General features: G+C 39.6%; 1 protein-coding gene across 2 annotated transcripts in view; it reads left to right on the top strand.

Annotated features, from left to right (window-relative positions):
• The window catches only part of peak1 (pseudopodium-enriched atypical kinase 1), a 96,876-nt gene that overhangs the window by 19,185 nt on the left and 53,115 nt on the right, over nucleotides 1-24,576 (top strand). The gene's annotated exons all lie outside the window — the stretch shown is intronic.

The raw sequence follows: 24,576 nt of genomic DNA, 5'->3' as shown, positions 1-24,576 counted from the left end.
GTTTGTCAGTTCTTTGCTTTTGTGCCTTCCCCTCTATAAATCTTCCTTTCTGTAACCAGCACTCTCATGCTTTTGAAAAGAAAAGAAAAGCAACTACAAAGCAGCCAGATTTTCTAAACTGCTCAACAACTTCACCTTGCTAACTTGACTTTTGTGGGTGTGTCTGTAACTTGGTGTAGGTCTATCCAGAACAGAGCTTCCCAGCTCAGCTCATACTGAGAACCGGAAAATGCATCATGTTCTTTAACATGTTTTGTACCCATGATCAAGGGCAGGGGAGAAGCCAATATTCGTAGAACATATTTTAGTACTACAATGATGAACAATGCCATTTTTAGGGTAATATTGCATATTGAAAGCATTTAATGTTATATGTTATATTTTATTTTCTATCTGACTAATTTACCTCTTAAGGTTTACTCCCTTTGAGTTTATTTCAAGTCAAGTTTTTTTTGGATATACTCATCTTCTGTCTCTGGAAAATGATTTCACCCTTTCTGACTTCATGGTCAAGGTATTTCAAAGTTGTAGCTTCACGTCACCTACAAAGCACAGCAGCTATTTCTGGACATGTTTTGTTTTTGTTCTGTTTTGGTAGTTATTACCACCTCTACTTTGATGACTGGGACTGCTATGTTGTGTTGTCTCAGTAAGTCCCTCTGCATTTAATGCCAGCATGGTTGTCACTGCTGTTCTATTATTTCACACTCACAATACATATTTCCTTTTTCTTTTTTCCTCCTCCCCTGACACACTCGATCTGTTCTGTCTGTTGTTGTGTCTTGCAAACATACTGTGTTCTTGTCGCTACAATAAGACAGTTTCAGTGGTAGATGACAGTTGGATTTTCTGTCTTTTGGTTCTTGAAATGTCAAATAAAACGATCATCTGCAGATACATACAGTCTCTTAACTATATGTCTACACCTATATATGATCATATGTTTAATTTTAGATTTTGAGTGTGTGTACTGAATGATGGTACGATTTTAAATATATTAATTTTATATATATTATAAAAATATATAATATATATTATATTTTAAATATAGGTTTCACTGAAATATTTTACATCAAATAATTACTAGCGATAGAATAGTATGCAGAAGTTCTGAGTATCAATGTACTGTTGTGGCAATTTCATGTGCACTGTGAGGTCTCTCATTCTTCCCAGCCCTAATTAGCACCACAGCAAAATCCCACATTTGTCTTTAAATGGACTTTGAAATGGCTTGAGCATAATTGGAATTGGTAGTTGTTTGAGTCCGGGCCAGCCACCAAACACAGCGCTCTGTTCACAGGCTCCCGCCGACAGGCCCTGCACCTTCTAGTCTCATGGAGGATCAGGGGGATCTTTAGGGGGAGATGATTTGAGCGGGTTGTTTTTGACATAATTATCTCCTAAATGCTGATTCACTGATAGTGTGGTCATTAACTTGAATGTGCTCAAGAGGATGTAAGAATGCAGCATCCACATCTCCTCTTGGTTTCCTCTGGGGATCTTAATCAGTGAGTTTGGGGATAGCGGGATGGGGGTGTCTGAGGTAATAATTATCCATGAATTTGTGATAGCAGCAGTGGCACAGTCAAAGCCAACATGTGTGCTGTAGTGTAACAGTATTTACTGCATTGGAAGAAAGAATCCACCAACAAACGATGCATTTGCTAGGAAGACTTACTGATTGTTTTAGGATTTTGCAAAAACGATATCTTTAGTTTAGAACTAGATATTCATATATACAGGAATTCATGGGAAATAGCACCTATACTACAGCTGCTGAATTCCTGCAGTAAAATAGCATCCATCTGATTTTCATTTCATCCTGCTGCCACACTCCTCCATCCTTGATCTCCAACAGCTTTCTGTCTACAAACAAATGAAATCAAAAACAAAAGCTGAACACACAACAAATGAACATTTAAGTCGAGGCCCATGAACTCCCCTTGTGGGATAATCCACTGATCACAATTGTTAGAACAAATGAAGCTTAAACACTTTGTGAACAGTTTTCTCATTTTATGAGTATTTAAACAGATGAAGTCCTTGAGCAGATGAAGGTCAAGGAATCAAGAGCAGCTGATTCCATCAAATAATTAGACCAATAAAGCTTTAATTATTCAATAATAACTTTTTATTTAATATATTTTAAGTAGATTTCCAAGCATTTGATGGCCCTTGCTTCTGTGGCTATGGCAGAGTTAGTCATGTCAAACAGAAACATGATACTAACATAACCCTAGTTTTCTAGATTAAATGTTCTCTACATGCTATCAGACGCACTGTAGGTAAAGTTCATTCCCATTGGGGTTAACAGAGCTGTGAGGGTCAGTGCTTTATACTGGACTTGTGAAACAGGGTCGTTCATTTGATCAAGGACCATTAAAGTTGTTCAACCCCCAAATACTCTCATGCTTCCACAACAAGCCTCTGTGTCTGAACAGCTAATGTCATTTCTCCTAATGCATATTTTGGCAGCAATTTAAACAGGGACTGTTTCACTAAATAGAAATCATTTAGCATGAGGCTGCAACACAGCAAAATGTGGGGAAAAAAACGAAGGGGTCTGAACACTCTCTGAATGCACTGTAGGTATAGATCTATCAAGATTACACACTGTTGACACATGGAAGCTCTTTAAGTTGCTCTACTTATTGATTCTTGCATTTGCCTGCTGTGATTGTCCTTGATAAACAGATTACGATGTGCTCCTGCTTTCTGCCTCTAGAGTTACCACTTCAACAATGCTCACTAAAAGTGCCCTTGCTAGCTAGTTCCAACAGTGAACAATGTAAAGTTTTCCCATTAGGGCCCTATTGATAAGGTTTAAATCAATTAAGCCATATAAAGTGTCTAACCTCCAGGAAATGTAGTGTGAAAGTGGAAAAAGATAGAGCTTGGATACTCTGTCCTTGAAGCCCATCATGTCAATGGAGCCAAGGTCAGTGGAGATCAATAAGAGTAGGTGTCTGGAGCATGTATTCCCATTGCACTCGTATTCTGCCCCCCCTCAATCCCTGGCTTTCCCTGAAGGCCCCACTAAGTGGACTGTGGAAACCAGCAGCTGTTGGAGTTCCCATCAGAGCACCTCAGAGAGGGAAAGTGAATTTCACTGACAGAGTCACAGACGTCTGAAACATCAATATGAAACGATCTGTTCGTCAACTCTCTGCTCCCTTTCTTTAACGTTAGCCAGAGCATACCTCAGAGGAATAACAGATGACTCTAAATACACTCACTGGAGCTGGCAGTAATCATTTATAATTTTTCACTTATCTATACTTGTTTTCAAGTTAATAGATTTAATTTTCATTCATTCACATATTACTGGAACTAAACTGATTTACAGCCATCTCTTTTCACATCTGTACATTTGCTTTACAATCCCCTTAATAAATGAACAGTTTATTAAAATGCCACTTTGTCTACTGGCTGACATCCCAAGCAAATAACCACATGTTCAAATTATTTTTTGCATTCTTTTTCCATCACCTGCTGATCGAACAAAGGTCAAACGGTAAAATGATGTTAGCTTGACTTGTGAACTTGTTAGGCCTGATAGCATTCTCTGTGGATTTAGGTATCCTATTCATAAAGGTTTAAGAGGGTTGGGTGGCCGTCTCCCCTAAATTCCACCAAGCTGTGACTCCCATCCCCTCCACGCTGCCTGCTATAGTTATCTCAGGCTGTTCTCCACTTAGTTATGGCAGGAATGTGCCATTGCATGAGAAGAGGTCATCTCTCCTCATGGGCTGCCATGGTTCTTCCTCAGTTCTTCGTAAGGCTGCCAAGATATGGACATGCTTTCCCACGCGCGTCACCACAGTCCCATTCATCAATGAAGAATGTTGATATTTATTATGCAGATAGCTTAACTTTGCTTTATCCAGGCTATTTAGAGGACACATCAGTGTTATCCTTTTCTTTGAAACCCTGCTTACCCATACAGTCTGGTGTCCAAGTCTATGCTTCAGCTGACTTGTTTCACTTAAAACCAGCCTCAGATTTTCTGTTGCCTCACTGCTGTATTTAATATTCCGATTTCACATTTAACCAAGTCTTGATCTGTGGCTCCCACAGAGCCTTATGCATCCTGCTCCTCCAAAATGCCACAAAATTGTCCCTAATGTTTTGCACTGCAACCACAAGGACGTCATTTAAGGTGCTTTCCCACATGCATCTTAACTCATAAATGGCCTGGTAATTTTCTGTGTCTCCGTCATGTGGGATTAGAAGATGGAGTCGATTTTCTGAGTAAGAAGCCAGTTTCAGACATCGATGTAAATCTTTCATCGTTTCATCGTTTGTCTATGTATGACAGTTTAGCGTTGTACTGAAGACAGGGATATTAGTTGTAGTTGAATAAACTCAATAATCACCTTGGGGTTTTATGGAATGGCTAAGTTATTTTTCCTTGTGCATAAGGAAGCAATTTTGTATTCTCTCTAAAATTATGTTCCCTTGGTTACCATGTGTTTCTGTTTCCAGAGCTGGCTAATGTTAATCATGTTAAACTAAAGTAAATGATGATTAATCACAGTGGTGTTAACAAGCAGCAAAGCCAGAGTGCAGGGTCAGAGCATCAGTTCTGGTTCTCGATTATTGTGGGGGTTTTTTTTTGCACTCCGCAGGAGGGTGAATGTTTGCTGTCATCGGCTGGTTGGACATGGACTCCCTTGTGGAAGGCCGATTTCTCAAACCACTAGACCGATTAGATTTATTCAGATTAGATTTATAGATCATTTTTACAGTTTCTGATAAATTGCAGTCATAAAATAGCATGTAGATTAGCTTGATTAAAATTCTCACAATACCAATCTATCATGGACAATGCTTAAATTTGTTTTACACTATCTGCAAAACCTTAAGCCAGCAGTTAAATGTATTTGTAATGTCGTGGGGGAAGTCGCTGACTTTTGAAAATATATCTGGTTACTTCACATGTTGCCATGTAATCTGTGTTTCAGATTTATTGGCCACTAGTCAGCCCAGAGACTTTCAACTTGATCTGCTCCAAGCCCTACAGTCTGACCACCTATTGTTTCACTGTTTAGTCAACCTTGTCTTGCCTGGCTCTTCAAACAGGCTGAGGTTTCAGCTGTTCGGGCTCTGCCCCCTGTGTGGTTTGGGCTTTGAAGATTGAATGAGAAATTAGATTTCATGCTTTAGCGTTTATATTAAAGTTAAGATGGAAAATTTCTAGAAGAAGTATCACTGTTTTCCAATTGAGTAAGGCCTCTGGCTTTCCTATCAAATATGATCTCTTGCTTTATTTCAGCAGTGTAGTCGCATCTCTGTCTGTACAGTCACATGAACTCTTATATAAAATAAACAGTGATTGTACAGCTGAAATATTTCTTTGTGCGTCTGATAGAAGAACATTTAATTATACTGTAAATGGCATATATATTTAGTTGACTTGAAACTTACTTTAAAAGGCTGTAAGAACATATTTACAATACTTTTTGTAGAGGGTTCAACAGGTTTAATACCGAGGCTTGTGACATGAAGACATTGAAAAAATCATCTTTTAGTGGTCACATACTTGATGTCTGTCTAGTTTACAGCTGTTCAGAAGCATGTCTATATGCCTCTTGCAGGGCTTAATCTATTGAATTCAAGCTAAAATCTCTTTGTTAGCACTCTTGGGTCCTCTGAGACTCATATTTTTGATCGCCTGTGGCAAAGTTTGGAAAGACTGCCAGTAAAAGTGTGTAGAAAATGTGAAGCATGTAAAACTATAAGCGAACTCTAAAAGTTTTGCCATCTACAGTTTGCATTGTGCAGTTTTCAAAGCATTTCTTGCAGCTATTTTTTTTTTAATTGAACAGGTAGGTTGTGTGTGCACAGACATGCACACAGAAACTAATGCATGATTGATGTCACTCAGTATTGCAAGGCCAGATTAAGAAGTGACAGAACATTGCCTGCGAGGGATTTATCATCCTGTCAATTTTGAGGGGATTTAGCTGCTATTAGAATCCCATTATAACACACATTATGGCACACCAGGTTTATTGACAACCCAGGAGCGATCCGGTTGAATGCAGTTGGTGAATTTGTATAATCTTGTTGTACTAAAAGGAGGTTTTCAGGGGCAAGGGGCTCTGTAAAAAGTAGTGTATGATACCATGTAAACATTGGACCCCAGAAGAGAACTCACATGGATTTTCATAGAGGGATGGGTAGGTTTAAGTAAAAACTGCCTCCTGTCTCCACAGACTACAGAGTTACTGTATAATCCCTCTGTCACACTCTTATTAAGCCCTTAGCATATGAAAATACTGGTTCAGACCAGTGTAATTACTGACCATTGTCATCAGCTTAGACGTATGTAATCTTGCCTTGTTGTGACTTTTCTACACCCAGCCAGGCCCTGTTCATCCCACCCTGTTTTGCGTGTTTTTTCAGCTGTGTTTACATGCCAGTTCTCAGAAACTTGAAGGGTGGGGTGAATGCCTTCCTCTGTACTAGACTTCTGACATCTGTCGGGACTTAACATCCATCATGCTTCCCTTTACCCCTCACATGAAGCATAAACGCCAGTTTTAAGCTCACTTACACATTGAAAACTCTTTTTACATTTAAGAAAAATAGATTTTTCTTCTTGTTTATTTGTTGCTTATTTGAAACAAATTTCTGGCTTTCACACCCTGAGAAATATGACATGACTACTTTAGTGAATTATGTAGTCATGTCATATTTTCCGTGACTAAACTTGCCATTAATTTTTCAGAAAGATAGATATATTCAAATTAACTCAAGCATTATCAACTCTTTAAGAGAACAATGGCACATAAAGCTTCAACTAATGTAGAATCAGATAAATTCATTAATGTATTACCTGACTCTGAAAAACGTTTGTGTGTGTGTGTGTGTGTGTGTGTGTGTGTGTGTGTGTGTGTGTGTGTGTGTGTGTGTGTGTGTGTGTGATTGTGTGTGTGTGTGTGTGTGTGTGTGTGTGTGTGTGTGTGTGTGTGTGTGTGTGTGTGTGTGTGGAGTCGATTTTCAGGGGAATACTCTTAATACTGACCTTCCACTTCCCATACATACATATTTCCTTCACGGCAAATAATGCAAACCAGTTGGTCAGTTAGCAGGAAAGTCAAGCATCTATACTACATGCATTATTGATGAGTATGAAAATGGAGCCTCTGAGCTAATAGGTAATCTTTCATCTCTGGTGTACAGCACATTTGGTACCCTCGATCTATGAGAGTCCACTCCTTGGCCCTTACCCCGCACATGTGCTCTGTTATTGATCATTTGCACTCTAAATTGGCCCATTTCATGCAGAATAATGTGCAATCTGTATGCATGTAGCGCAGTCAACCAAGGACCTGAGAATGAGAGATACAAGGGGAGAGAGCAATATGTGATGATAGATCACCTCAAAGGATCAGTCAACCCCTAAGGTAATATCAGCATGGTCACCTGCTGTCTGTACTTTTTGTTAATCCAACAATATCCATTCCCACGTGAAGAATTATACAAAAACTGATAGTCAGGGGCTTAACATCTCCATAAAGCTTCTGGTTGCTGGTATCTGCAGTCCTCTTCAGCAGAGTCAGTCCTGGGATTTTTAAGATTTGAATTAGACTGATTCCAGCTAAAGTTAACCTAAGTGCATGCAATTAAATTTAACGCTACCCAAGTGAGCCAGTTGTGCTCGTGCTATTTAGGCTTTGTTTTTGGTTTTTTTGGGGTTTTTTTTTTCAAACCTTCTAGTTTAACAAAGGCTAACTATGTGGAATTGCAGGGATCAGTCAGCTGCATGCAGCTTGCATGTTATAATGTAAGAAATAAATCATGTATATGTATAATATAATAGTAATCCATCACAGTAATCCATCAGAAGTTTTTTGTTCCGTATGTATGTCTTTTGGGGATTAAAAAAAGTAACAGTGCTACATGTCAGCAGCAGGAAGTTAGTTAGTGGTTTTAGTTGAGAACTTCAGCAAGGTGTTGTATAAAGGAAACTAATGGCTACCTTATTGGCATGACCGCCAAAGAAATAAAGAATCAGGAAAGTTCTGTTCATCAATCAAATTTCAGCTCAAGCCGTCATGACATGACTGGTTATTTTTATAATAGAGATGGACAGTTTTGAAAAATGAGCGTGTCGCTGGCAAGGGCAGAAACCAGATGGGGGACTTGAAGTGGTGATGTCATCAAGATGTTGACACTGATGCTGTGTAACTGGGAAAGAATGAGAGATAATTAAGACACAATGATATCTCAGGGGATTTTTGGAGGAAACATGCACCTTCTTTGGTTCTGTACTCGTTCTGTGAGGATAGCATTATAAAATCAGGCTTGTTAAGGTTGAAAGCTCTGGATGCAAGATATTGTGATTACCGTTGTCTCTCCAAAGAATTTTTTCTGCTGCTAAAGATGTGTTATATAACCTCATCATAGCCCGGACGGCATAAAAATAAACTATTTTTGTTTCCCAGCATGTACAATGTAACTAGTGATCATTTGGGTTGAGATGCAAACTTAGGCATAAAGTAAGAGAAGAGTGGAAAATGGAAGTGTATAATTTTAGCAGAAGTCTGTGACCCTCATTTGATAAGGTACAGTAGCGCTGATGTTATGATAGTTATCATCATCAAAGGGAGATTTGAAATATTCATTCAGGGATGATGGTGGATACAGCAAATGAAACCCTTCAATCCAAACACTTAAAGCTCTTTCATTCTTTCCACAAAGGTAAGTGTCAGTGCTGAGGATCATAACTGCAAGTCACACCAGCAGCTAAATGCCTTATTTAAGTGAATGGCCAGAGGCAGACTAAATAATTAAAACGAATATGAAATATATTTTTGTCAGTTTGTGACTACAAACAATGAAAAGGGATGTAGCACGTAACCACATATCCCCATGGAACCCCGAGAGAAAGCTGACCCCGAAGACTGCTTTTGTTTCTAGAGGAATCAGGACTGATATGTAAAAATGTTACGTAAGCTCCTCTGTGGCATCTCACAAAAGCTAAGATTGTTTCCTTCCCGTATCACAAGGTAATAACTTTCTGTCCATGGACTGATTGCCTGTCCCTTTTCTTTGGAAATGGTGTGTGTTACCTCTTGCCAGGAGGCCCACAGAGCCAAATCTGTCTTCAAATGCCAAATGGCCAAAATGAAATTAGATTTTAGAGAGCTTGGCAGGGAGATGGGGGAAAAAGTGGAAACTATTTTAGGAAAGAAAAGTGGGACAGGGTTAAAAATTGACCAGAAGTATAATACCTCATTTAGCATCTCATGGAGGTGAAAAAGAAACCTGGTGCAAAATAAGGTGAATCCCAGATGAAGTACTGAATGCACTGAAGGAGTTTTATTAAGTGACAATTGTAAATTTAACATTTCTGTATTACACTTGTATAAGTTCTATACTACAGCCTACTTTAAGGGGAATGGCCATTAAAATGTTATTTCAAACCATCCAAGTCTGATTTTAAAACATGATCGCTGCTCACACTCCTGTCTTGTTTACTGAATCATAAAGATCATGTTTTTCTATCTTCAAGAGAAGTTTTAGCCTGCGCCCCTCTTGCATTCCTGAATATCCATTATGAGTTGTGTACTTCATCCACACCTCTGTTTCTCCACCCACTACTGCCTGAATGCTCTAAATTGAACTTGTCAAGAAGTGCATACCTCAAGGATCAAAGGGGAAGAGGAAGGAATGAGGGTGTAGCAAGGAAAAAGTTATGGAAAAACTACAATCTTCAAAAACAGCGGTGCTGTTTTGTTTTGTTTTGTTTTGTTTTGTTTTGTTTTGTTTTGTTTTGTTTTGTTTTGTTTTGTTTTGTTTTGTTTTGTTTTGGGGATGTCATGGATGAGTGTGTGTGTGAAGACCATCCGATGTGCTTTCAGTCTCTGCTTGAGAAACTAAAGGTATTCTGGAAGCAAATAATTTAATATGTCCTCTTATTTACCAGCCTGAGAGTGCGGTTATTTTCCAGATAAATTCCAGAAATTGCAGTTCACATTATCATTGATTGTTTGTATGGGTCTGTTTCATCTTTTCCTCAAGATGCAGGCTACTGCATCTGGCTGCTCAGTTAAAGAATCATTAATTGTGGTTCTATGCTGTAACTTGCAACAGCGGCTTTGTTTCTTCGTCTACAGTGACATTAAATCATAAGATAATGAAACTGCGTGATTCGTGGCTCGCTGAGATGACTGGGTAACGCAGTTTTGCCTTATTCTGCGTTTTTAGTTCTTATCACTTGGTCTATATGCCTGTAACTCAAGATCTAGATCTTAAAACCTGATTAGCCCTGAAGTCACACAAAGAATGTAGTTTATTCCCTGTATTAAAAAGAAATGCCACATGGCAAACTGCTGTTTTGGAAGCTCATCGTGACATTTCAGAGGCAAAAATTCACAGCAGTCCAGAGCTGCATTGTTATGAATCCCCAAACCCTGTCAGGTTGCAATGTGATACAGCTCTTAAAGCCTTCATCGCCTGATCCATGGTTCTGGCAGCGTTGTGGCGTCCTGTTGCTGCATGTCTCTCACAAACTCAGCTGTTGATGGAATGCAAGGCTGGTTAGAGTTAAAATATTTCTCAGCAGACTGGCATACATGGTCGACCATGAGAGTGCACCTCTTCAGGCCAGAGCGAAGCGACCAAGCGTGTATAAAGAGGCTTTCCCAAAACAGAATTTGCGCTGTGTCTGAAGTTAACAGATTACAATGCTTCAGATTTATACAGAGAGTACATGCACACTAATAGCAAACATTTTTTTTCTCAGCTGTTCTGGAGCTAATTACAGTTAAACATTTTCCATAAAGAAGTAGCTATGATTTTAGTGTGGAAATGTTAAGTTACTCATTCTCATACAATTAGCTGATGGCAATTCTTTTAGCATTTAAATTAATGAGAGGATACAGAAAAGCGCTGCATTTGTTTATGCCTTTCCCAGCTAGATTGTCTTCTTTCTTGACAGACCTGAAGCAAAGACATATAATGTCTAAAAATATCTGGCAGCATCTTCCTTTGCAAACTCATCTTTTGCGAGCCCTATCATCAGAGGACCTGTTTTCGTTCTCCACACTGCCCTGTTAGATTGTATGTACAGTGCTGCTCAAATTCTTGATCCTGCTTTCATGGTGATCCACCGCGGAGCTACCAGTGACTTCCCTCATTATTTGGTACCCAGTGAGTATTACGAATTGCACTTCAAAGGGCTAATTTGGACTAACATCCTGTAAATAGAAGTGAGTGACACGAGGCTATAAAACGCAGCAGGGATTGCCTGTGCTCACTCTTCTAATGACTTCATTTCTATGCATTGGGAGCAGTGCTGATGGATTTTGATGCCTTGCTGCGCTTTATGATGAATCAGTCATCACATCTGTAGCACTCAGAAGGGCCGAAGTATTCAGCTTGAAGACAGCCAGGTGACTTTTTAATGGCTATTTAGGAGGCAACATAATGACTCTGACATGCAATCTCACCATTTTTTTCTCAATACCTGTATTTGCCTCTCCCACTTATGGAATATATATTCACTGCTATTTGAATGTCAAAGGCGGATCCAGCTATTTGACACTATTTGACTTATCCTGGATTCATGGTGATGGCATAGATTATTCTGAAATCTATTTCTCTAACTTGAAATTCAGAACTGCAAGCGTGTGTGATGAAATGTCATCCATTTCATCATGCTTGTTTACAGGCCTGGAAATGGTTTTTATTTTCTGGTTTTTAAATGATGTTTGCACCATAGTACTGCACATGAGGGTTTCCCCTCTTCTATCCTTCCTCTTTGTATTCCCCCATTGTCTTTGCATCTCTACGTCTACGCCTTTTTTTTCTCTATCCCTCTTGCTGTGTGTTTGTCTTTCTCTGAGAGTCCTTCACAAGTTCTTATCATCTATTTAGTCTAAGACAGGCCCTCAGAGAGCTGCTGCAATCAGCCCAGAGCAGGAAGCCAACAAGAGTGGTTTATGCAGAGGGCATTATTCTGTACCTAACAATCATGGCGCTCCTGTCTCTTTCCTGCCATCCCTCCCTCTTCGTCTGTTCACCTCTCCCAACTGTTGTTTACAGGAACCCATTGTCTTTGCTTAAGGTATTAATTTCTCTCAAAAATGTGCCCTTGTCATGAAAGTTGATCCAGAGAGAGTGTTCATTTCCAGGGAATGCAGCTATAGAGCTTTTTTTTGAAAATGTTCACGGCTTGCAGAGGAACAGGATGCTCAGCTAGTGTGCAAAAAAAAAAAAGAAATTTTGCAGAAGTCTGATCAAAATCAGAAAATTTTGTCTTCAGGTAACGTGATGCATGTATAAGTTTGTATTGGGGGGGATCTCTCAAAGTGGAGAGAGTGTCTACCAAATGGCACATATTTGTAGTCAGTTGTTTTAAGTTGCACTTTAAATACACACGTCTTCAGGCTTATCAAGAAGGACGGGCAATCGTGCTTACGTTTTCAGATGACAGCAAGTTACTAGTGGCTTATTGTACCCACTGAATCATGGCTATAATGATAGCACTGCTGTTAAAGCTTTTATTATTCCAAATAATGACTCACCTTGTGAACACCCTGTGTTCGTGCCAGTTTAACATTGTACATCTATTCACCCAGTCCTATAAATCATAAAATCATTAGTTAAGGCTGATGCTTATAAAAGTGTCATGTCATCAAATGTCATCGGCCAAATATGTGTTTTTCCTGTATTGTATTCATCTGAAATGGACCATATAAAGGAGGATTATTTGACAAATGGATCATTATATTTGACAGATTAAGTTTCCGATTTTTTAAGTAAATGTTGTATAACTGAGGAGTCAGTAGTACTTTTTGTTGCAGGCTTTTTTCCAGAGGCTAAATTTATTAAACAGTTTCTCTCTAGTCTCTAGCAAGGCAAACAGAATGTTGAATAACAAACATACAGACTTGACCTCACACTTTGGTAAATTTGTGATCACGCAGAAAGTGGAAGGTGAATCACAATCAAACATGTGGATGAAAAACATCACTCTGCATCAAGATGCTCCAAGAAGTTTTGTTAATTTACTTTAAAACAAGATTCTAGATCTCATTGGCGTCCAGTACAGGAATGACAGTGTACATTTTTTTTTTGTTTGCCATGTTTGCTATGGAAAATCACAGATTTCTGCTCCCACCTCTAGTGTTATGTTTAGGTTTATATACTGGACGGGGTTACATCGAGACAGGGGAGGTGTGAAGGAAAGCAGGAGGGTGGCAAGCACACACTAAAATGTAGTAACAGATTTGCCTTTACCCAAAGTTTATTAGAATATGAATACAGTACCACAACGATAATGAGGCTCAGCTGTTTTTCTTCTGAAGTATTACTTTTGTTGACAGGCTACAGGTGTGGTAAGTCTTGTTAATTTAATTAGCGGTGATCCTGTGTCCAAATGAGGCAGGGGTGACACTGTGCATACCACAGTGGTTCCTAAGGTAACCGTTGCTTAGTGCTCTCCCACTGCTGTGGCTATGTGCTTGTATTGCATGCAGCTAGATCTCCTCCTTTAGTTGCGTATGCCTGAAGAAGATGACAGACAAAATAACTTGGCAAAAGCTGAGTGACTTGCTCACGGACATGTCATCATTACTCAACTGTCACAACACTGCTGACTGAATAAATTTGACACAAAGAGAAAGAAAGAAATTAGAACAATCTTAAAAAAACAGAGAAATAAAGACAAAAACGGAAGAAAACAAAAGACCCACACACATTCAGGAACAAACTGTGTACTGTATTTTGTTGGATATTTTGCTGCCCATCTCCAGATATACAGAAGCTGTTCCAAACTGTTTTAAATTAAGAACTCTCTTTTGCTTTTGATGAGATTTTGTTGCAGCGGCCCCCCTCCCAAACTGTTTAATTTTGGATTATTGCAGTGCAGACAGTAGCCGGATCTGTAGGTAATGAGACCAGATAAGGGACAGTAAAGACTGAGTGCACACCAGGCATACTATTGAATATAAACTATTCATACTGATAGTCCTCCTTGACGTCTCTGAACTTGCCCTGGACCCTTTGGTAGCTCCTCATTTTCTTATACAGCGGCCATACATGGTTGCCCTGTTAGATGATGGATTTTTGAGCCTTTCCATGTGTTCATACTTAAACCATGACTCTGTATTTTACGGTCACAGATTGATATTGTACCATTTCATCACTCGCACCACTTTGTGTTCTCAGCTGGGGTTAGACTATCAAATATCCCTCTCTCCTGAATATTTTATGACATGATGCCTTCCTCTGTTTCAGTGAAATGTGCCAAAGCGGATCTGTAGTCGTGGCTTTCTGATGCCGTCCTTTGTCCTTAAAATGGCAGGGATTCTGCAGTTTTTGTCTTTCTAACTATTTAATAGGATCAAATGGCCGCGTGAAATATTCAATTTAAATCATCGCTGTGCTCTTGAGAAGTAAAAGCACTGTAGCTTGTGTTAAATTACCTTGTAAATTATATATAGCGGTGACATACTTGTAATGTAATCTAATGTAATATCTGTCTCAAGTTCAGGAGAGGAAAAATGAATCATACTCCCCCTTAAGAATCTCATCAGAGGATAATTCCATACACTAGACATGAATTGCTTTAGATAACAGGTTTATGGCATTGCTGTTGTTAAAAACAATTGAAGAAAAGATGCAGATGAGACTTTTTAATACCGCTCAACCTGTTATTCCCATAGCCAAGGACAGTTTGGTTAGTATTTATTTATGTGAACACCTCTCTAAACAACAAAGACTCAGATTTAGATTAAGGCTATAAGATCCATAACCTTTAGCTTCTCAAGCATGCCAGCATTACGACTGTTTACCCCCGCTTCTTTTCCCCTGCTCCATATTTTTTTGTTTCAACTTAGAGTTATTTACAGACTTACCAGAAATTCCTAAATTTTTTCTTCCAGTACCTCTCATTTTTGTTCCTTCTGCACATTCATCTCTGAACAAGTGCTAAGTTTTTTTTTTGGCTCAACTTAAAACATTTTTACCTTAGTTGTACATATCTTTCCCTCCGTTTGAACAGCCTAGAGCAGGGGTCGGCAACCTGCGGCTCCAGAGCCGCATGTGGCTCTTTCATCCCTCTGCTGTAGCTCCCTGTGACTTAAATAAATGAGTATTTAATTTAAATGTATTTTTCTTTTAGTTCGTTCGTTTTTAATGTAATTCTAAATTTGAAGATTATGGTGATCTTGTAACATTAAAATAAAACGTTTTTAAATTTTTTGTCGCTCAAAATATGCGCCACAACCGCCGATGTGCGACACCCGGCGGCAACATTTTCAGGTTGACAGCTGACTGAACGCTCCAGTACACACGATAAATTGAAAGCACACGGCATTTTGGGTTCGCTGCAGGTGGATAATTTAAGTTTGGATTTTTATTTCATAAATACGAGGAGCACTCAAATAGACACTGAGTATTTTGTTTGAAAGTAAGCATCAACCAAGCGTCTTTTGTTTGGAGTTCAAAATGTTTTTATTACATACAGAAATAAAATTTCGTGTTCTCTGTAGCAGTTCATTGATTTCATAAATGCAACACACTATAGATTTTTATACATAGCATACAGGTTAAAAAAACGATATATGCAGTGTTATCCTCATTTTAGATGTCAAAAGGGTTTTGTGGCTCCGGGTGTTTTCTCTTCTTGTGGGAGACGGTCCAAATGGCTCTTTGAGTATTTAAGGTTGCCGGCCCCTGGCCTAGAGCAATTCCATTTACATATTTCTATTGACTTTGTTTGCATTTATGTCTATGTTTGGGAAAACTGAGCAATGTTGAGGTGAGATGTCAGATGAAGTAGAATAAAATCCATTAATACTAACGTCAAGTTATACATGGATAATGATGTTTATTGTTATTCCAGAGCTATGACATATTTCCATCAGTTGTATTTCAGGGAGGCCATGTATGAAATGAGTGTAGATCTGAAGGGAAAAGTGATGAGTTTCCACGTAGCCTTAACTTTGTTAAGATGATAAAGTAGAACTATCCTTCAGGTCACGAAAAGATAAAAAAACAGACCATGTAGGCTTGTGTTCTCTCTTTTCTGAGGCTGATGTCAAGTTAGCTAGCATGGATGTGCTTTTACTGAAGGAAGCCTCTGATGTATTGGAGATCAATAAAACTGTCAAAAAAAAAAATGGAGATGGGTTTGGTTCTGTGAATCTGGGGAGAAAGGTAAGCCTTTTAGTTTGTGGTTCCGGGCATGTGTTTTACATGGTTTGCCACAAGAGAATTCAGCATGGCAGTAATGACAAAAACGTGACTGCATTAGAAAACAGCAGCAGTGGTTATGTGTGGGGTGGTGCTCAAATCTCATAATTTTACCTACTGGCAGGTGTTAAAGGCTAAGGGTGTGTACACACTGTCTGCCTTTTTTCAGCTGCCTTTTTTACACAAAAACCTATGGGAAGTGTCTGCTTGGAAAAAAAAAAGAAAATCAGGCAGAAGATTTTTTGCTTCAATCCCTGCACTCTTAACTTACTGATGTTGGTATTAAAAAACAGGCTGTAGGCTGAAATAAAGCACAGGGCATTGCTTTTACTTTTAAAAATAATTACCATTCAATAGCACTAAAACTGATGTTTCTTCAAGGATTTTCTTCTGTGCCATCTCCTATAGGAATCTGAGAGTGTCCAAGTCCATCTCTGAAACACTTCATAAATACTGTTTTTCCCTACTTGACATGCGGATAAAGGCACAGTCTGTGATTAAATCAAGCCTGTCCATGTGTCACTCACACACCGTGCTCTAAAATCTTATCCTGGAATGCATTTCATCATTCTCCCCTAGGTTTTACTAGCGAGCCACCCACTGAGTGAACTGCATCTTGTCAGTTTGTCATGCTGATGTACAGTATGTGGGCACAAGACAGTGGTATTGCATGTCACCAACCTCTTAGCTTGATTGCAAGACCCTTGGCTCTCAAGCACGTAGAGTGCATACTCACCACTTACAGGAAAGAAGCACCAATGTACATTTATTGACTGTCTGAAAGCATCCACATACACTTGTCAAGCACCAAATTGTCCGAGTCCAACTCGGCTGCTGGCACATATTACCAACTAAGCCAAGGGCCCTTTTAACTGTTGTGTACTGTGCTTCCACAGTAGATGTGCACATGTAACTGTTTCAGTGATTCAGTGAGACGTGATGAGCAGCTTACAGATAACAGTTTTTGCTTGAGGAAGGACATTTCCAGCCATTTTCCTGGCTGTTTTCAATCGTTCCATGAATGACATGACTAAATGATTCTTCCTAGTCAGAGACATCAGCTGTCCTAAGAATATAGTCATTGCAAATGTCAAAATCTGGAAAATAACTGATTTCAAAAAATCACCAGCAGAAATTGATTAACCTTAGAATCATTTAGACAGCTTCACACTTCCACCAGTATTAATTGCAGAGCTCAGATACTCCAGTGCAGCACATAGAGGGAAAAACAATTCAGTGCTTTGCCTTTATCGCTTTCAGTCACTCGGCTCCCCAAGCTCAACCTCACTGACGCAGAGGCCCTTTCATATGCTTTGATCCTGTTAGTAATTATTTGCTATGCAGCTGAAGAAGGAGGTCAGATTGAAAAAGCAGCAGAAGGCTTTGCACTGATAGCATTGAAAGACAAGGGGAGAGTAAAACTTGGAACATTTTGTGGCGGAACAACAACCCTGTGTTGTTCTTCCCAGACATTTCCACTGGATATGAAAAAGCAGAAAATGGTCTCAAAGCTTAATCTGGAACTGTCAGTATATGCCAAAGGACAGCATTCCTGTCCTGGATAAAAAATTACTTGAATTTGAGACCTATTTTTCCCTGTTTTTGCCTAAACCTAAAAACAAAATGTGGTGTTATTGACATTAAAATGCTTCATTTTCCGTCACTCTCTGTGCCATTTACTTTCTTCTATTCCTGGTGTCTTCTTGATGAAAGTGGCCCTGCCTTATCTCATCCCTGCCATCCTTTGTCGTTGGAAAACGTTTTCCTCCTGGACCGGCTCCTTATCTGGAATGGCTCTGGATGGGCTCAGAACACAAGTGAACTCGACATCCCTACTGGTCCACTGGCAAGGTCGAAAAAGGAATAGCACTGGCTTGGGGCAAAACCAAGCCAAGGATCTCAACTGTTTCTTCATCCTTTTCCCCTCCACTGGGGTTGGAGATAGATTACTATGACATTCTTCTATTTCTCCATAGATTCTGGAGCTCATACTGGCCTCTTGTTAAATTGTGCCTGCTGGAGTCGTGATCCGAAAGCTAAAACGGCTCCATGTTTCCACTGAGGGTCAGGAAGCTGATTGTTTGATGCAGGAATTTCTCGGAAAAATGTGTACAGTAGTTTTTTTTTTTTTTTTTTTGGTCTCTCATTCCCAGACATTTGAAGCTGTTTTTCTCCACTCTAACAGCCTGCTGTCTTTCATTTCTTACTTAGAATCGAGGGGGATTTGTAGTTGTGTGTCAAGGGGGTACGGCATAGCTTTAGACACACATTACCAAACTATCTGCACTCAATGGCGGGAAATCTGTCAACCCTGTACGTCAAGTATAAACCCAGCTTCACTCCCTGAATGAGTCATGAGTCATTTCAAACACTGATTGATAGCCTTCTCTTGTTTCCACTTTAATAAGGTCATTAAAATAGATTTTTATGATCCCAGAACTCAGTAAGAAAATTGATATATTGAAGTTCTAGGTAAATTGCCATTGAGAAAGAAGAATGGGTCAAGACTCACATCCTTCACTGACTTTATTGCTGCGGAAACAACATGTAGAAAGAAGTCATTATAGTGACAAAACTGCTATTGGCTGAGTCCTCCCACCTGAAGGTAGGGCAGCTGATAGTGAAGGACAGCGGTATGGATGGTCCTGTTATGGTCCCTGTCATTCCAAGTTGGGAAAATAAGAATGCGAGTGAGGAATGGTGTCACTCACTGATGAACAGGGGGATGGATGAGGATGACAAAGCGGGAGATATGCCAACATATGTGTGAGGGCAGTGATGAAAAACAGCTGGTGGTGAGGATTCAGTGGTGTTTGTGTGTGTGAATGCACACATGACAGTGACATTTATGCAAGGAGTAGCGCCTCACATACAAACACATAGCGCACATTAACAGATAAAAGGCAGTAAAACCTTAATGGCATGTTGGCCATACATAATGGCGTCTAACCATAGGCATTTTTTTGTGGAAGTGATCTGACAGTTGACTCATGAGATTCAGAAGTCACTGAAGATACACAACTCACAGGCACACCTGCCCCAGTGAAATGGACGGAAATCATTTGGATTTTTCTGTCATCTTTTCATTTTGTTATTTGGAATTCTGTAACATCTCTAAAATAGACAGTTGATATTTTTCAACCCCTATTAACAGTTCCTGTTATGAACCATTGTAGTTACAGCATTTAAGTCATCCATCTGCAGTTCACCATAACCCATGTGTTTATTTATCTGGAGTATAAAATTTATTCTTGAGCAAAATACAATGTCATCACTGTGTCCCACAGCCACGTGGAGTGAACAGAGCAGTAATATTTTCATGGAGCTATACTTAATCTGATCCCTGAGATAAAGGAGCATCAGCAACCACCAAGGCTACAAATGCTCTCTGTGTTATTTCAATCCATCTCCCAAGAAACTCCAGCTTGTGTCAGCTATCTGTTTTTCACGAGGACGTTCAGATGGCTAATTACTGGCAACCCTCTGGCTCAACTTCATCCCATCCCCCTTCGATTACTTTTATCTTACTGGCTTCTCATCCCCGACTTTATGCTTCTTCCTTTTCCCAGTTCTCCACATGATCCCTCCAGATATCATCCTTAGAAACCAAGGGTCTAAGCAATGGTATGGTAGAGCTTTTCTTGGTTTTCTCCTTTTGCTCTGGATCAGTTTTCAGATTCTTTACTTATGTTTATAGCTTACTCATGACATGATGAAGTACATGCCATAAAGGGCATATTTCATTGACAACTTAAATCTCACGCACATTGTAACCCCCTCATAAAAATGCCCACAGTTAACGCTGCACTCTTTCTGTTTCATAAACTACCAGCCGTGTCCTCTCTTTATAACCAATGCCCTTGTGGGTCCTTGGAATAATTCCACCCCCAGTGCCCTGTTTTTATTCTGAATCTGGACCCTGGACCCGCAGTGTAGAAGACATATGGTCCAGATCTCAACACAGATGATGGGGTCACATAGGCCTCACCACATCATCTGCCAACTGCACTGACATCTGCATGCATAGTACCTTTGTGGTCAATAGGAAATGGCCTCTTTAAGCTAATTTAGTACCGCTGTGCTACAGAGACTAAACACTGGAAAACGCTGCTAGTCATCAGCTGTCCTCATCCTTACAAATGCTGTATAAAAGCTTGGAAGCCTTCAGCCAGAATGCCTCAGATTTGTTTTGATTGTAAAATAGTCACCCATAGCACCCACCTAACAAATGTCTTGCAAGTCTAGCAAGAATGAGTAACTATGGAGGCAACACTGGAAACTAGGCGTATTAGATGTGGAAATTCTGATGTTGTTTAGTTTGGGCTGTTTTAGACAGGCCCATGAGCTGCACACAAGTTGATGACCATACTGAAGACACTGCGTCCTCATGAAGATGTTGGAGTTTGCAGGGAATGCTACAGTAAATACTTCTATCTGCCTTGACATAGGTTTAACTCAGACATCTAAGGAAAGAGGTGCTTGAGGCTTGTTACTAGCAGCAGAATCAACTTGATCTGATGTGACTTGTTTAATTGTCTTGAAGTCCAAACGATTCACATATATCCTTTGATAGAGCAGTTCCTGTTAGGAAGTAGATGCACTGGGAATGTTTTCCTCTCTGTGAAGTGTGGGTGGGGGGGAGAGATCTGCCAATTTGGTAGCCATTTTGTGTAATTACTAGCTTGTAGACTGAATGCATATTTTGCACCAAGTTGTCATACTGTAGCAGTTCTATTTACATCAGAGAAATTAAATTGATAATCATTTTTCTTGACCTAGAAATGAAGTTTCTAATAAAAAACGTGTATTTATAACATTCATACAGCAAGTGGGTCATCAACTTGGACAAGGAAGAAAATAGACGAGGCTGATTATGCTAATGTACTTAAGGCTGTAGCTTTGCAGAGAAATAAGTTCAATTTGACTTTGAATAAGCAAATGCATTGCTGTGTTGAAAAACTGAAAGTTTTCTGTGGGGGAAAGGAGACTGCGTCAATAGAACATTTTAGCTATAAATAGACATTTTGGTATATCATAGCAAGAAAAGCATGTGAGGTTGCTAACATGAATAATACGCTGGCACATTGGCATAGATTACTGAAATTGTTGAGCTGCTTAATGGAACACAGCCGTCGTTAATGAAATTTATTTCACTTGTGCTTTTCCTGCTTTGATGAGTCAAAATGTCTTCTGTGAAAATTTCCTATTGAGATTCTCTGTAAAATAACATTTTCAGAGAATGAAAGTTGTGACTCATACAGTTAGAAATACTATTCAGTTTGATGTAATACACATTTCTTTACAAAATCATATTTCAGTCACATCGACGTTTTTAATAGTTGCCTGAATCCTTGGATATAGTTGTAGCTCAGCCTCTGAGCTATAACCATTAACCACAGAGATATAAACAATAAATCATATAGTTTTCTTTCCATGTTCATGTTTCTTTCCTATTGAACAGCCCTGTTAAGGCATTTTATCTGGTTCTTTAGCCACAGGGTGTAATTGCAGGCCCAAGGAGGGTAACACTTGTTCAAATGCTGTTATTTAGCAAATTCCCAGAAAAACAGAAATCATGCCCGTCTGACTGCTGATTGGCTTCACTGGTTCATGCCTTGTATGTTTAATAGTACTTGTTTTTGAAGGGGAGATCATTTTCTCTGTCTAGACTTGCTCTCTCTACAAACCATTAGGCTACTGAAATGTCTACTAAATTTGTACTCGAGGTTGCCTGTGCTCAGGTCCATGTCTATGGAGGATGACAGCTGCTCTGCTCTGGCTCTGCCTGCAAAATGTGAGGTTAAGAGGCATCGTGAAACTGATAGGTCTCTTTGGGAATTCAGTCCTTCTGGGAGGATTCAGCTCAACCTCATTCTCTCATTTCTTCTCCTTTTCATCGTCTCTCTGAACAACGAGTTCTTAATGTGGACTGAACATGAATTACCACTGCTAAAGAGAGTGGACCATCCGATGCCTCTCCTCTGTCAGTCATCCTCTTACTCTTCTTAATTTTCCCCTCAGGTATTTTTTCTGTTTCTTTCACCCTCTCATTAAATGTGAGAAGCCGAGTTGATCAGATTCTCACCCTCCTGTACTTGTCCCAGCCATTTTTTCTTTCACTCACCTACCCTCTGTCTTTGTTCTGTTATGTTTTGGCTTCCTCATCATCAGTCACTCTCATACTTGCTCCCTCCCTCGTTGCATAGTGCTCAAGCTCTTCCTCCCTCCCTCCCTCCCTGTCTCTCATTCATGCACCGACTTCATCTCGACTACATTTGTCATGTGCCTCTCTCCCCCCGTTCGTCTGCCTGACCACTGATCGGAGACACTCCAGTGCTTTGTAAGTAGTTAGCAACATTTTTTTTGGTTTACTCTTTACATCCCTCCTCTTCCTGCTTTTCAAGGGTCCAACAACTGTTGCTGTCTGCCCAGTATGGCAGGGACTGGCTAGCATACTGACAGGCTCAGAGACACAGATGGACAGGATGATCACAGAGGACTTAAGAGATCCACAGAGAAAAGGTTGTGTATGGGGACAGATTAGATGAAGTGAAGTCAGGGAGAAGCTGAGGAGAGGGAGTCACAAGCCAGGCTGTGTATCATTATTATCATCTCCTGTCTTGTGTGTCAAGTGTTCGGAGAAGGGACTTTCTGCACTGACAGGACACCCTCTAATTAAGCAGGATGCTCGGACAGACTGGCTTACATGTTAATGAGAGCTCTTTATACATTGGGGTAACTTCAGCTTTCTTAATTTAGTGTTTTGGGACAACAGTGACAGTGTGTCATTGTTCAGAAATGCTTGTGTCGGTGCTTCTGTTCATGTCACTTAACCTTTTTGACTCAAAGACTGATGTTTATGTTTTGTCTTCAGTTCTCTTCTTTTGTACAACATCACATGAAGCACGTGTTTCTTATTCTTTTCTTTGTGAATATTGAATTTGTGTTGGAGCTCTCTCAGCTTAAAAACAGAGAAGGTTTATCTGCTTACACAGACACTGTTGTTTGCACACTGACTCCACTGTCTATCCTTTACAGACTGTATAGAAAGTTCAACCATTATAAAAGGATCTTTTACAGTATTTTAACTGACAGTTATAATGGAACATGAGAATAAAAAACAGAGATGAGATGAGGAATGATTGATTTGCTAAACCTTTTCTCATTTGCTCAAATGTGAAGGGAAAAAAAGTACATGCTCAGCAGTGCTTTGAGTACAGTCAGGTTAATACAAATTGATTTGTGGTTTATCTGTGCCTGTTTTTGCTGTATGCATTTTTGATAATCCCACCCTTCCTCCAACACATAGCAGGAAGACACAATATGCACACATCTATATGTGGTAGCTAATGCTTTTAGGCCAGACCATAGACAGTGTGTTTGATGGTCTGTGTTTAGTTGTTGTTTTCACTTAAGTCAGCGTTAATTGTCACTGCACGGTGGTAGTTCTGAGTCAATTCTCCCTTAATTTGCAGCCCATTCATATATTTCACTTAACAGTAGATTTGCATCGAGTGATTCAACCTTAAATCATCCAGTTGATTTGTAGGTGAATTTAGGGTTATGATACTGAACCTAGAAGTGATTTGCAGATGTATAGAACAGGGGAAGAGCTCCTTAAAGGATGATTGCACTTATGTTAATATATCTAGACTTTACGTCATTTGGTGACAGCACCTCACCTGAAGGAGAAAAGAGAGCTGTCTTGTAAAATCCTTGAAACTGTCATAGATGATGTCAAAAACACTGGATCAGTGGGGGGTGGCCTCATGTAACCAGTGCGCCCTTACACCTTGATGCATGTTTTTCTCTGGCTGTCTTTTCTAGTATTGAAATGTTTTAGTGCAGTATATCCTCTAGCCAGACTTTCAAGCTAAGGTGTTGATCAGCATGGTTCCAGACCTTTTCTCATTCCCATATGGGAGCACTGAGGACAGGCCATGACAAAGTGAATCGACTGGGAAACAAACAGTTTTGAGGTGGTGCGGTTCATAGAACTCTTAACCCCAACAACCATGTTTTAAACATGGCTGACAAAATTGTTGTTCTTTTGAGGTCACACTTTCCCATTTTGAAAAAGTGCATACATTTGCATACCAAATACGTGTGATATTTGTGATAAAACTTTCACAACCATGGATGAAGCACTAGTTCTTAATGTTACTTTTGTTGTACAATGTTCTCTGCTGTAATTAGCTTTTAATTTGTGCCATTAGTCATTTTGTCAGGGGCAGTGTAGTATTCATACTGCTGGGGTCTGAAACTCAGATGGAGGGCATCTTGTTTTGGCATAAAGCTTTTCAAATAACCTACCTAAGTGAAGCCTCCCTCAGCTTTCTTTAACACACTAACAGAATCTTAACG

The sequence above is a fragment of the Toxotes jaculatrix genome, chromosome 5, assembly GCF_017976425.1.
Source record: "Toxotes jaculatrix isolate fToxJac2 chromosome 5, fToxJac2.pri, whole genome shotgun sequence".
Taxonomy (NCBI): Eukaryota; Metazoa; Chordata; class Actinopteri; family Toxotidae; genus Toxotes; species Toxotes jaculatrix.
Note: the sequence above shows the minus strand (reverse complement) of the source record. Positions and strands in the feature narration are given on the sequence as shown.